Consider the following 15,779-nt stretch of genomic DNA (forward strand, 5'->3'; position numbering starts at 1 on the left):
GTAAGGACACAGCCAGAATAATCCCTCCTTCCACAGCAAGTCTCAGTTTTTTATCAAAGAATGATGTTGATCAAATTATACAGATGGGAGTAACTTTAGTCCTGCAATAAATGCTTGTTAAATGTATTTTACAGTTAACAAATGTATTTTACAGTTAACAAAAGAAAACATTTTCCCTATTGTACAATAGAAGGGATGAACAAACTACTCCAACAGAGGGGTAGGCAACAAATGCTAACTGGTACATAAAACAACCTAATCAAAAGGGCCAAATAAAATTCAAGGTAGCTTACACCAACTTACTACTGGAAAATGCCATCAAATGAAGCCTGAACATCCACCACTTAAACCTTAAATGTGTGAACAGAAGACTAGGTGGCAGCCCTGCTGGGAAGATGCTAATGCCAAAAAAGCCCATGAAGCACTAATAGATCTGGATGAGTGTTCTTTTACAGGGAAGGGTGGAACCTTGTTCTTTTAGACTATAGGCTTGAATTATTTTTATTTTTTTATTTTTTTATTCTTTATTTAAATTTTTCATTTAAGTTGCGTACAAAACATAATCAAGTATTATAAAAGAAAACCATAGGACCAAAATACATTCATGCCCTTCAATTTTTCACATTATCCTGGTTTTCTTTCTTTCCTTCTCGAGTTCTTCTAAAATATCTCCCTCCCACCCATCTCCCCACCCCTACCGACCCATTACCTCGTTAAAAATCATAGATTGTCTAAAGATTTTCCAGTATTTCCATTTTACATGGAATCTCTTTCTTTCTCTTTCTTCCTCCATTCCCAGCCCTTCAATACTATACATTTCCTCAACTTTTCCTAGCCATTCCTTTACTTTGGGTGCTTCTATTTCTTTCCATTTTTTCGGAATCAGGCTTTTTGCCACGTTTATTAATGAGCTTGTGAGGGAATTCCTATACTCCTTAATTGGGGTATCTACTGCATGGAATAGGCATAACCATGGGTTCTCAGGTAACTGTATTTTAGCTATTACTTCTATATATCTTATTATTTCTCTCCAATATTCTTTAATCTTGGGACAATCCCACCATATATGGGCCAAACTTCCCGTTTGTCCACAATTCCTCCAACATTTCCCAGATTGTCCCTCCTGGTACTTTGCCATTATATCTGGGGTCCTATACCATCTTACTAAAATTTTATAATTTGTTTCTATCATCTTACTATTTTCTGTGGATCTGTGCACCATCTTCAATATTTTTTCTATATTTTGGTTTTCACCCCGTGCTCCTATCTCTTCTTCCCATTTTTTAATGAAAGTTGGTACCTCCGCTTCACATTCCCGTCTCAAGACCTTATAAAATACCTGCCCTTGGGGATTTCCCCTCACATATCCGCTCCAAGGCAGTCAAATTTTCTCCATCTCTAAGCGGTTGTGGTAGTCTTGAGACGAAATGTCTAAGCTGCAGGTATCGCCACTCATTCAAATCCATCCAATCATTTTCTTTCTGTAATATTGCTAGTGTTTTCAATTTCCCCTCTTTAATTATGTGTCGTAATTGCATATTATCTTGTTTTATCCATTTCCCTCCTATTGTACTTTTACCAGGTGCAAAAAAATCATTATCTTTTAAATAAATTAAAGGGGAATTATATTTCCACTTGTTATGTTTGTGTATTCCCTCCCATACTCTAAACACATTTTTTGTGACCAAAGGTGTTGTCTTCCCTAGTGATCTATATTTTAAAGGAGTCCAGATTTCTCTACCTAAATTTGTGCCTGATAAACTGTGTTCTATTTTTCCCCATCTTTTTTTACTTTCTAATTTTGCCCATTCCACCACCCGTGTTAACACTGCTGCTTCGTAATATTTTCTAAAGTCTGGGACATTCAGACCCCCCTCGTCTTTTCCCTTTTGCAAAGTCTTCAGTGGGATTCTAGGTTTCTTGTTGTTCCAGATAAATTTAGAAATTAAAGAATTTATCATTTTAAAATATAGGGGGGGGGGGTATATATTGGTAATAGCTGAAATTTATAAAGGATTATGAATTATTTTTCTAATGCACCTGGAAATAGTGGAATTGGAGGCAGGTTGTCCCCTGCGAGACCCTCAGGAATGGAAAAGAATATGACTTTGTAAAACAAGCTGTAGCTGAGTTGTAGACACAGTACAGCACATATCAATTGAGAGAAATATCCTGAAATGTTTTGGCGCAAGACCCCGAAAGGGAAGAACGTTGTGATTAAGGTGGAGTAGAACAAGGGTTCTCAACCTCGGTCCCCAAGTACCCCCACCAACAGGCCATGTTTTGGGAATTTATCTTCGATACAATAGCTGTCCAAAATACCAAGCCACTGACTGATTTAAAGAACCTGTGCAAGCTAAAGGAAAACCTGAAAACATGGCCTATTGAGGGTACATGAGGCCTGAGTTTGAGAATCACTAGAGTAGAAAACAACCTTGGGAAGAAAAGGGTATTGAGCCACGAGACAAAAAGAAAAAAAACCTCTGGGGAGCAATGTGAGCGTCACCCTACACAACAGCTTTAACTAAGGAGTTAAACGGTTTTGAGAAAAGATGGGAGTCAAGATTTGGCCCTTAAGGCTGAAATGCTGATGCAGGCCACACTGGAGAAAAGACTCCAGAGAGCTTCCTGGGATGAAATCTCTAGCCTTGCACCACACAAAGTAGGCTGGCCAGGAGTTATAAAAGACTTTGCAAGAAGTAGATTTTAAAAAGGTATTAGAAGTGTAAGGAATATTGAATCTGATAGATCCATGTTCCCCTCAGGACCCGGTCTTCAACAGCCAAACCTTTAAAAGCAACCGAGAAGCAGGATGGTAGATTGGCCCTTGGATGATCCAAAAAAGCAGAAGTCATCTCAGTAGTCCAAGTACCACATCCTCCCGAGCCAGTTCATTGCAATGAACATCACGTGAACCCCTACATCTCAATCTTGCGAAGTAGGGAAGGAGGGAGCTATGGATGAGATAGGAACAGAATCAGGTTGAACTGGTCTTACAGAGCTACCGAAGCACTGACGACAAAGAACCAAAAATCCCTGGTCCTGGCAATGAACATATCCATTTTTTGTGCCAGGAGGTCCTGATCCTGTCTCTCCCATTTCAGGGGGCTTGAAACCTTTCCAGCTGAAGAAACCATTCTCTGCAATCCAGAGGTTGACAACTGAAGCAGCAAAACTGACAATTTTCCAGAGCATTTCCATAATGGTCATTGGCAGAACATGGGAACTTTTACGCAAGCTATAATTAGGTCTGCTTCTTGAGCAGCGAGACTTCTAGTGCCCTCCCTGAGATGAATCCAGGTTTGGTGATCTTGCAGTCGACAGGTTCAGCTTCAAAGGGACAACCAAATTACCTTACAAGTCCCTTACAACAAGAAAGTATCCAGGCTACAGGCTGGCATCAATCGTGAGAACCTTCCCGGTCACAGGGAAAAATAGGATTTTTTTATAACAGCTTACCTGTAAAATCCTTTTCTTGGAGTACATCACGGGACACAGAGCCATAGTAACTATATTGGTTATATATAGGCCACCTTTAGGTGATCGACACTGGCACACCCTAGACAGGAAGTTTACTCACTATATAACCCCTCCCATTACCGGGAGTACCTCCGTTTTTGCAGCAAAGCAATACATGTGTATAGGGCTGCAAGGATTATTTTTATATTAGTTGGGCGATTTATTTGATTAATCAGATAAAATCCCCCAAAAAATATTGTTTATTTGAAATTAAAGTAAATTCCTCATTCATTACTGACAATGCAGTTAGGCGGCTGGCCCTGAATGGGAGAGGGAACCGTACTGGAGGGTGGGAGGGAGTTTGCTAGCTTGGAGACCAGGCGTTAAAGGGAGTGAGGGAGTTTGGAAGAGGCAAGTGGGAGAGGAACCGGACCAGAGGGGGTTGTAATAGAAAGGCAGTTTGGTTGGACAAAGGACCAGACCCAAAAGGGGGAGTGGGCTGGGGCAAGGGACCAGACCAAAGCGAGCTGGAGGAACCAGACCGGAGTGTGGGTGGGAGAGGTCTGAGTATGCCTCAAACTGACACCAATGATGGGGCACTATTCTCACCCCCCAGGAACCCCAATGATGGGGCACTATTCTCACCCCCCAGGAACACCAATTATGGGGCATGTGTCCTCCCATAAATACCAATATGAATTGCTTTGCCAAGTTCCCTGTATTTTAAAAACAAACTGCTACCTTATCCCAGCTCAGCGATCACGTGACCGGCTGCTTCTCTCCTCCCTCTCCCCTCGAGGCAGCAAAGGGAGCGGGCCTGAGAATACCACGGTGATGTCAGCATAGAGAGGAGGAGAGAGGCAGACAAGCCTGGTCACATGAGCGCCGCTGGCTTTTTACACGGGATTGTAACACTCGGACGGAGGCGGTACTGAAATGCAGGAAGGTGCGCGCAGGCCAACTAATCGATGAAAATTGTTGTCAATGATTTTCATTATCAATCGTTTCAGCCATACATGTGTATACCAGAAAGAGAAGGGACCTCAGTGTCCCGTGATTTACACCAAGAAAAGGATTTTACAGGTAAGCTGTTAGAAAAAGCCTATTTTCTTTATCGTACATCACAGGACACAAAGCCATAGTAGTAACTATATGGGATGTCCCAGAGCAATGTTATCTGAGGGGAGGGAGACACAAAAAAGTAAGGTGCCATCAGACCTGAGGACCTACACTGCTTCCTGCAGCACACTACGCCCAAAGGCGATATCCTCCTGTCTTTCCATCCACATGATAGAATCTGGTATATGTATGGACTGAAGACTAAGTAGCGGCCTTGCAGATTTGAGCCATGGAGGCTTGGTGATGCACTGCCCACACGAAGCACTATGGTGGATTACCCTGCTGGAGTGCGCTTTGACTTGAAAAGGTGGAACCTTCCCTATCAAACTGCAAGCTTGAACAATTGCTTGCCGAATCCACTTAGAAATAGTAGATTTAGACGCTGCCTGTCTTTTTCTAGGACCTTCCGGCAACACAAACAAAACATCCATTTTTCGAATCTGAGCAGTCGCCTTCAAATAGACCTTGACTGCTCTCACTACATCAAGAGCATGTAGCGACTTTTCTGCCATAGAACAGGGTTCTGGAAAAAAATAAGACAGAACAATATCCTGGTTTCGATGAAAACCTGACACCACCTTCGGCAGAAAGCTAGGAATGAGTACGCAATACCACCTTATCCTTGTGAATGATTAAACATGGCTCTTTACAAGAAAGAGCAGCCAACTCCGATACCCTTCTTGCAGAAGATATGGCAACCAGAAAAACTAAACTTCCTTGTGAAAAGGATCAAGGGAGTATGCCATATTGGCACAAAAAGGCTGTTTTTGTAAAGCCAACAAAACTAAAATTCAAGTCCCATGGTTTCATGGGTGACCTAAACGGTGGATTAAGCTGTGTTTTTTCCCCCTGTATTCATCACTAATCCTATTTGCAGAAAGGCAAGGATTCTACCTATAACATTTTCTAGAATGCCAACCTCTGGATGCACACCAGGAAACATATGCCCTCCAGACTAATAAAAGACTCTGAAAGCTGGCTTCCTTGCATTAATCAAGGTAGATATCGCTGATCCTGAAAGCACACAATTCTTCAGAATGTGGGTTTCAATAGCCAAACCATCAAATGTAACCTTTTTAAGGTAGGATGGAATACTGGTCCCTGCGACAGCAAATTTGGACGTGGTGGTAGGGTCCATGGGTCCCCTACTGCCATCCTTACGATCTCTGCCTTCCAAGACCTTTTGGGCCACAAGAACCACTGACATCCTTTATTGCTTGATCCTGCGGAGATGAGGTAGCATCAGAATAGGAGGGAATGCATAAATCAGGGAGAACCAATCCCACGGGGTCACCAAGGCAGCCGTTTGGTGACCCGTCCATCTGCCAGTTCTCTATCCCTAGAATGAAGATTGCCGATATGCATGCCACATGCTTTTCTGCCCAGGCTAGGATATGGTTTTCCTCTCCCTGGGCTGCATGACTTCCGGTGCCCCCTTGGTGATTGATATAAGCCACTGATGTGGCATTGTCGGATTGAATCCTGACAGGACAATTCTGCAACCTGAACGTCCAGGCCCTTAGCGCCAAGCATGCTGCCCAAAGAATGTTGATGGGCAAGGTCCTTTCAGTCCTGGACCATTTTCCGTGGACAGTCGCTTCTTCCAGGACTGCTCCCCAACCTGAAAGACTGGCATCTGTTACCACCTTCCAGGTAACTGGCATGAAGGATTTCCCCTTCTGCAGATTCTTGGACCTCCAGCTGCGGCTCTGGCGCACCTTTGGCGACAGACGCATTGGAGAATCTACCGCTTGGACCTTCTTGTTCCAAGCAGATAGGATACTGTTTTGCAGCAGTCTCGAATAAAATGGAGCATAGGGAACAGCTTCGAATGAAGCCACCATCTTTACCAACACCCTCATGCAAATGCAAAAAGGATCCTTCTTCAGCCTGACCACCTGAACCAGCTCTTTTATGGAGCTGATCTTTGCCTGGGGTAAAACACCCTTTTCTGGGCTGCATCTATGATCAGACCCAAGTACTGTAATCTTTTTAACCTTCTTTTGGAATAGGGGCAATGACGCCTCTTGAGAAAGGAGTTGCTGGAAAGCAGTGCAAAGAGTCACACACCTTTGGGGGAGATGGAAAATTTAGCAGCATCAAGCAGGGCTTAAAAAAAAAAAAAAAAAAAAAAAAAAAAAAAGACAAAAGCTCCGGTTTGTAGCCCCAGAAGACTGAACCCAACCATCAAAGATGTCCCAGGACCAGATTGGTGCAATGATTAGCAGACTTAACCCCCCCACTTCCCCAATTTTCACAAGTGGGGGGCGTCCTTTTATTGAGAGGAAGGCTTGTTCCCTGGGATAGTTTTTTTTTCATAGGATGCATTACGATGAAAAAACACAGGTTTACAAGCCCTTTAAGGGAGGCCCTATATTTGAGAATGATATTAACATCCACTTAGTTTTTTGTTATTTTCTCCACTCCTGGTATTTGTATTGTATGAACCATATGAAGCCTGAGAGAATAACCAGAAAAAAAGAAAACAAAAAATGACAATTACAAGAATGTCACAGGAAATTAAATACAATAAACCCAGCAGCATAGACCAGTTTGACAAAAGGCTGCTTGTTGAAATGGCAATTGCATAATACACAGAACCTAAAATGATTACAGGACAATAAGCATGTTTATCAATGTTGAAAAGTCCACACTGCTACAGATTTGCAGAAACGCTCTTAAGATTATGTACCTAAGACAATTGTTTGGATCCTTGCAGAATGACTGGATTAAAAAAATAAAAAAAAGTTATAATCCATTTATGCACGATTTTATGAAGTCTGAGCATTAAAAGTGGAACAAAAACCAATCGTGTAGCACTATTACACTGAGTATACGCGCATAGCAAATAAAAAAACTAATATGTAAAACTTTTTAGCATTTACCAAAAAGTACTTTACAAAAAATATCTGATCACATTAACAGATTCCCAACTTAAAAAAACAAAAGAACACAAATAAAGTGTGGAGGTTGATACATTTGGTGCTATTAATGAAAAAGTTTTAATGCTTTTTATGAGCTTTATGTTTATCAATGCCTATGTTATCTGCCCTTTTCTGGATTCAGTCTCTGCTATCCTCCAAATTAAATAGTTGCTGCAAAGGGCAGCCTGAAAGAATTACTGCCAGCACTAAAATACACTACAAAATGGCAATGAACTAGTAGAATGTGCATAGCACTGAGCTAACTGATCCAGGTACAACATGAAGGAAGTAATACATTAGAATAACTTCTCATTGTCCTTTGCAAAGCATTTCACCATAAAAGCAGATATTTATAGGTTTACCAATTCCAAAAAAAAAGAAAATAAAAAAAAAGAGATAGACAAAAGCCTTACAAATCCACAAACAATCAGAAAGCTTCCAGGCTACAATAGCAGGATAGTTAAAATGGACAATTTTATTTTATCATTTTACCCACTGGGCCGATGTAGAATTTCAACATGCAGCATATTTTGTAGGTTTTAAAATATTTTATGTTTAATTCCTTATATAAAACAAACAAAAAAAAAGTACTTTTTTTTCTTTTAAGTAATGTAGTAAAATATTATGAAACTATTTCCTCTTACATATATTTAAGCAATTTGCCATTAAACTCAAATGGTTTTATTCAAACGAATGTGCCCAAAACTCAATCATGAAAAAAGAGCAATGCAATTATTTTTATGGATGCAAAATAATTTATATACAGTATGCAGCCTAATAATTCTTCCAGGTATGTAGTTGAATAAATATTAATACTCATGGTACTTAAAACATGGTTTCAGTCAGAAGCATCCATCATATATTATTCTAGCAAGAGTCATGGATTTAAGAACACATACGAGCAAATAACACTAAAAATGTTTTTATGTAAATATGCATAAGGTAAAAGGAATACTTCCTGTTCAAAAGCATTTTGTTTTGTTATGACTGCCAAAACACTAATTTATAATTACTTACCTGGACATATAAAGCTTAATAAATCTACTTTGATTCTTTAACCACATTAATCATCCAAAAATATAAGACTTCACTGCTATGTCTAAGAGGATTTTCTTCTCAGGTAGCCTGTAAAGTAAAATGCAATTCAAAATGTAATGAGACAATATTGAATACAGTTGGATAAAGACCACCACGAGTAGTATAATGCATTATGGCAACAAAATCAGCTACCCATTTAAAAAAACACAAAATGCAAAAAAAAAATAAAAAAAAAAAACACACACACAAATAGAAAAAGTAAATACAAAATGCCTTCCTGTTAATTTGTAGCAGTTATCAATAACTAGTTACGGGGTGGAAAACTGAAAGCAAAAAATCAGGCTCCTTGCCAATACACTGCATTAAAAGGAGAAGTACAGTCAAAGCTCATTTGAACGTGTACTTCTCCTGTGGATCACAAGATGCATCAGACCGATGCTGTCCCAACTGAGGCAAGAATGATTCAGAATTTTTTTTTTAACTCCATACTTCTTTTAACCTCCCTGGCGGTATAATTATTTCAGATTTTAGGTGCTAAAAGCAGTACAATTATTTTGCATGAAAATTTGGCATTTTATATTGTAGTCCTGCAATTCTTAGGAATAACTCTCTTAAATCTGTTCAAACCAGAGTCTAGCAGACATCCCGGGTATGATAAAGTTTGGAAAATGAAATCATAAATTATAATCTAATAAATAACTATACCAAATAATAATATTACAATAATAAAAATTATTAAATAATGTAATCAAATCAAAAAAATACTGAAATTTGCTCAGTTGCAGAATTGTCACTGTCATTACTTTTCAATATTTGATGACGGATCTCTGCAAAAATCGATATCCCTCAATTCTGCGAGTGATTCCAATTTATTATCGCTGTTTTCTAGCTGGTCTAAAATCATTTTTGATGTAAAGTGACAGTTTTGGTTGCTATGGACAATCTCCAGTTTGCAGGCATAAAGAACAGTTTTTATAATATAAAACTGCATTCAGGACACTGAGCAGAACACTAGGGACAAAGGAGATGTGAAATAATTACATACAGCAATGTAATCTGTAAGATTACATTATACTCTATGTATACTGTGCGTTTCACTTTTTGGATTTGGAGCCGATCTCCGTCCCTGTGCGTCACAATGCTCGCAGGGACGGAGATCGGCTCTGTGATAGATCTGGCGGAGGATGATCCACTCGTACAGCGGGGGGTGGGGTCATCGCTGGATCCAGGGGAGAAGGCAAGTAATCTCCTCCTGCATTCAGCGATGCAGTCCCGAGTCTGGCTCTGGGTTACCGCTTTTGGTACAAAACTTCCACCCCGAGCCAGACTCGGGAACACCACGGGGGGGGGGGGTTAAGGGCCTGTGAAGGAAAAAAGGTTAATATACTTAAACCTTACCCCTGTCTGATCCCCACAGTGTCTAGGTGAGACAGTTAACATCTCTTTTCGGAGACTTTATGGAATGCATTGTACCACAACTCTCACCAATACATTCTTGCAATGCGCAGGAATGTCTTCCTGTGAAACATGGGGTACTCAGCAATGCCCAGGATTTCACTGGAAAGTAGAATGTTTTCCCCTACATACCATGCTTTGTACTGCAAGAGCCACTTTAAACACCTAATACTCTGCTGGGGAGAGAGTACAAATTCCAAGCACAAATATGGCTTACTTTGGGAGTCTAATTTCCCAACATTAATACCTGGAATGTAATGATGCTTACACGCACTTGCTCTTTCAGCACACTGAAAAGCAGGATTAAAAAAGGTCCATTTTAATTGTGCATTTCATGTTCAAATCAATCAATGCTTTTTAAGTACAGTGCAATGTACACACAGCATACACAAACAATCCTTTCACAGTCTATTTACCATTCAAGGCACAATAATGTAATAACATGCCACAGTTTATTTAGCCTGCATAGGCTACAGAAAAGTATTAGCGAGTAATAACAGCATGGTAAACATTGTATCAGAGTCCTGAGTTTAAAGTGCATAGTCTGACAATCCTGCAGCCTCAAATAAATCTGAATTATATTGACTTCTTAGGTCATAACTGAGTTGGTAAAGAAGAGTTCAGAATTAGATTGAATGCCAACGTAGGAGATAGAGTTAAGTTGAGCGGGATCAACTTTTTAGCATAGGAGTATGTTACTTCACAAGGTCTTGGCATGTTTGGAGAGACATATACTGTCCAACATGGAGAAGACAGATTATATAAAGTACTCGTAATGGAAATGTAGTACACCTGCTTGCTGGTGTGGTAGACAAAGCGCCGCTAAGATTCTAGGGGTTCCTCCTTGCTATGGAAAATAGCAAGGGGTCAATTTTAGAGGGTGCAATTTAAAGCTATTGGCTATGACAATCAGGTCCTAAGGCAAGGTCTTCCTGTTTTTGTCTGAAGTTAACTCATGACAGGGTAGGATGATTATATAGTTCTGAAAGGTAATGGGATCACACACACAGGAATTAAAGTAAGTCAACTACCTGTAAATGAGAAGCCACATGGACATGCCAAGTCAAGCCCTCATCCAGGGAAAAGTACAGATTTGTTCCAGTTGACCGAGTAGAAATCAGAGTAGGTGCCAGATTCCCTCACTATGTTAAGCAAACTGATGGGGGAAACATTGGAGTCTGCAAAGTACACCAAAGTGTTGCTCGTGTACATAAAGACACATTCCTTTGAGTTAATTTGGGAACCTCACATGAAACACTAACACTATCTTGTATTCCTTGCTCACTTTCCTTAAATTTTAAACACATCTAAAATATTAAAGCAGAAGCTTACCAATAACAATGTTCTTTAGCAAGGAACATGCATACCACAATAATAATGCTACCAAAATAAGTGTATTCCGTAAATTGCCTCCAGCATTGCTCCTGTTTCTTCTTGCTGATGGCTGCCATTTTGCTGAAGCTCCGAGCCCGAGCAGCAGTAAATCTTTAGGCTGTCAGCAGATCAGCCTCTAGTGGCTCTGAATTTCAGCACAGTGTCAAAAAAAGGGGGGCGCACAACTGAGCATGTGTAGAGCACGATGAGACAATGTATTACTGGATTTTAAACAGTATAGGCACTTATTTTGAAGGTTTTATATATAGCTATACCTGCAAAAGTGGCCAGCCTGAAGTGATCTAGCAGGACTCCTTTTCAGATTGAAGTTCCACTTTAAGACATCTATACCTGAGGACCAGCAAAATAGCACGTTTCAGGTGACCACCCTATTTTATTGCATGATTTTCTTAGTTTTGTGGTTGCATGGTATTTGAGGACGAGTTTCCTGAAATTAAACAAGCAGCCACGCCTGTTTCACTGATACAGCCACTTGTAGGCTCCATCATGTGTGTGAAACAAGTAACCTCACAGGGGAACAAGGAGATAGTGTCTTCACTTTAACCAGACATGCCTGAAAAACATCCTCAAGGCAGCATTACATGATATTGTAATGACAACTTAATATTTTAAAAAAATATTGAAATTACATTCATTAGTTACATCACTATAGCTTATGACATTTTAGCTATTGGATTTATCTACACTTACCGTTAAAAGGATCAAAATGGTGCAATGCTGAAATACAAGGATAGCCTATACAATATGTTACAAACTGCTCTAAAATAGCTCTCATAACATAACCCACAGTATTACATTTTATATTCTATAACATCAGAGGAAGACAAAGATTTAAAATCATACAAAAAATTGATATTTCCTTACTTTAAAATCTTTCTTGAAGGCCATTGAGGGACACATGAATTCTAAAACATTCAGGTTATATTGTGCCTACAGGATGGGTTTTTGGGCACTGGAATAATTTAACAAACCCTGTAAAAACCTTGCCTCAAACCATCAAGGCTTAGTTTGTGAGCAAGCAGTAAATACGGTTAACACACCCGTGCCCTCAAATGGAATCCAAGAAGAAAAAATTTATTTTTCTTCATCATCCATTCAGGTACACCTGGATTCTTAAAAAGGACATCAAAAAGCAGTCCAATTGAGGGATGAGTAACAGCCACTGGTAGATTTAAGAGAAGCAATCAGAAAGACCAAAGCTTGAATCTGCACCACAAAAGAAATACTCTGCTGGACAGGGGGAACAGCCAACAACCCAGGAAAGATCAAGATAATCAACCTGATTCTGAGTCCAGGATAAAGAATCACTGCCAAATGGAAGAACTACCTCAAAAGGACACCAATTGTGCAACAGCAGAAGCTGTAAGGCATAGCATCCAACAGTAGAAGCAATATTACTACCTAGGAGAAAATATACAGATGACAAGAATTGTCATAAAATTGGAAAAACTAAGGGTTCTCAAACTGAAGACAGATCCCCAAGGAAAAAATGGACTAAAGGTCTACTAGGTAAAATCAGCCAGTGTAAGACAAAGGCCCAAGCCTTAAAGTGGATGTAAACCCCATTTCTTTGATGTCATAATGTAGTGTATATGATTTCCTATCATTTGAGCCCAGTCTTGCCACAAAGTTATTCCATCTCTGAGCAATCCTCTTATTGTTCAGTCAGATAATTCTTGACAGAAAAACTTTGTCAAATCCTCCCCCTTGCTGTGAGTGACAGGCGATTTACATATCTTGTGCACTAGTCTAAGAGATATGCATTATTTTTTTAAATTCCCTCCCACTCCTTTCTTCTGCTGCTCTGCCAGGATTGGATGTTTCTTCTCTCAGCATGATTAGGCATGCTGAACTCATGTGGTTACTTGTCTGTCTTTTCACTGGATGTTAGAGATCATAGCAGAAGTTCAGTGTAAGAAATACACTGGACTGGAGAATATGCATATTGACATGGGAATTGTAGAGGTGGGCGGGGAGTCTGACATCACGACTCCACCCACCGAGCTCCAGACAACAGACCCACCCAAAGAATATGCAGTTTTTCGAGGTCTCATAGCAGACAGGGGAGAGATATTTGACAGGTAAAGATACATGCAGGAGGCATGTATATCCTTATAGATAACCCACAAGGCAGTAGTTTAAAAGGGATGACATTGAGTTTACATCCACTTTAAACTTACGACCCCAGGTTTTAAGAGATAAAGAACATACATTACACCCCAAATAGAATCATCATGGACCTTGGGATTTGGAGTCAAAACCCAAGGAAATTACAGTTTGTCAGAAAGATGGATAAAGTAGAAATGGGTGCAAGCCCCAACAACCTAAGAAAAAAAAAAAAAAAAAATGACTGCTGCAGAAATTCTAGGAAATACAGGAGGAAGAGTAGAACTGTCCACAGTATCCCCAAGACCTAACAAGCAAAACCCCCTACAGGACAGGCCTATCTGATTCATGATATTGGATTACAAAGCCTCTGACCCACCCCAACTCAGCAGATTTCAGGCATGAAGCAAGGGGCAAAAGTCTTAGGCAAAGATCAAACACCTCAAAGAAAGAAGCAACTAAATAGCTTTCAGGAATCTCTAGTAGAGGCTGGGAATCCGGCAAAGCGTAAGGAATTACAGATTCCAAACTAGCCCACGAAACCCCCGGTAAGGAAAGCAATAAAAAGCAAAGTACAGTGCCCAAATGTCACCAGTATGGCCTCTAAAGGTGGAGGATACGCCATTCTGGATATCTGCTATGTAGATGCCAGCTTAAATCAGCATTTTTGAAGATATGATTGCAGTTAGCAAAAACAATAAAATGATGGTGTACTGAGCATCTTGATTAAAGTCCAACTCCAGAAAAATGTCATTTAAAATGATACCCCGTGCACTAATTACCCTACTAAGTCTAGATTCCAAACACCTCTTCCTAAGCCATCCTGCACGGATCAAAGTCAAAGTTTTCTCTATGAGCTAACCAAATATCCTGGCCGAGGAAGCAGACCTTTTGCACAGCTTGTTATATTCCAGGACACTCCCCTCACTGCCCCTGCAAGTTCTCCTGCCTCTGAAGTCCACGAGAGAGTACCTGGGCACTAAAAGTGTTGCCTATACCAAGAGAAATTGTGTACATAAAGCAGGCAGTGGCGTGGACGGCAGAAGGACCCAAGTAAACAGAAGATGAGAGGGATTGTCATGCAACTGTGGCTTCAGGCAGGCAAGATAAGCATTTGAAAAGGTTTTTTTTCCCATAGGCAGCAATTAGAGGAAGGTTCAGCACATTTATTCAGCGGTGCTGAGTAAAGGGCATTAAACCCCCTAGGACACTAGCAAAAAAAGCTGAAAACGGGGGTGGGGGTATATGGCGCTGGCCTGCTAACCTGTGGCAAATGGCTGGTCAAACTCACGCTGTGCTTCCATCGATAGGCAAGTATGGTGCTGCCTCATCCTGCATGATTTGCCAGCTTGCTGGAAAACAATCTATGCGCCAGCTGATAGGGCGAGCGTTGCTGAGTTTCGTTGACTATTTAGTTAACCAATTACTCTGCAACTAGATATATTTATAATAAAAAATATAAAATGTTCACAATATTATGGATAACAATTATGACTTTAAATAAACATGTGCAATACACACTGTCACCACAGGTTGGTATACCCAGAGATATACAATATAATAGCGCTCTTCAAAGAAACCGGAATCTTTAAGTGTTAGCGCATTACACACAATATTAAAGTGGTCGTTAAGCCACACTAACATGTACACACCATCGGCACTGCCTCCTATAGCAGTGTCCCCCTCTCTGATTTATAAAAAAAAATAAAAAAATGCTGCAAATACCCAATTTCACTGCTGAACTTGCGATCACATGACTGGCCAGCTTTCTCCTTTCTTCCTTAGAGACGCAGTGGGCTGAGATTTCCCTGCTGTCAGTCTGGGAGGAGGAGAGCTGGCCATGTGATTGCAGGGTTTAGTAGTCATGATACGCCGTGGTCAGTGGGGTGGAGAGAAATGGGCAGGATAAGCCAGGTTTTTTTTTTTTAAGGGGGTTACAGGGGGCCAAATGACACAGGGCAAGAAATGCGTCACATAACATGCTTTAAAGGAGCAGGATCCATTTTTAGGGTTTAAACGCTTTAACACTTTTAGAAATCTTGTTTAAAGAAAAGATAAAAATGGTGCAATTTTTTTTTCATGCAAAGAGTAATAAAATTAAGACAATAATGCTACAAAGAAAAATAAATTAAGGGTGAAAATAACCATGGTCCTGGTTCTGTATGCTCAACAGGGTCCACTCAAATAAGATGATCAGATGAGATGAATCAGTGTCTCTCATAGATCATAGCTGATGTACCCGTTTTGGCAGTAAAAGGAGAGCTCCAGACTGCTGACATGAAA

General features: G+C 40.2%; 1 long non-coding RNA gene across 1 annotated transcript in view; it reads right to left on the bottom strand.

The window, feature by feature from the left end:
* LOC143983877 (uncharacterized) overlaps window positions 1-13,709 on the bottom strand; it is a 66,669-nt gene extending 52,960 nt beyond the window's left edge. The window contains exons 1-2 of the long non-coding RNA XR_013274688.1: window positions 11,645-13,709; window positions 8,520-8,627 (exon numbers count right to left, since the gene is read on the bottom strand). This is a non-coding gene — a long non-coding RNA (uncharacterized LOC143983877). The remainder of the gene's footprint in view (window positions 1-8,519; window positions 8,628-11,644) is intronic.
* Between the last annotated feature and the right edge of the window lie 2,070 nt (window positions 13,710-15,779).

Source organism: Lithobates pipiens, unplaced genomic scaffold, assembly GCF_037356315.1.
Source record: "Lithobates pipiens isolate NorthernLeopardFrog02 unplaced genomic scaffold, aLitPip1_a1.2 Scaffold_16, whole genome shotgun sequence".
Lineage (NCBI taxonomy): Eukaryota > Metazoa > Chordata > Amphibia > Anura > Ranidae > Lithobates > Lithobates pipiens.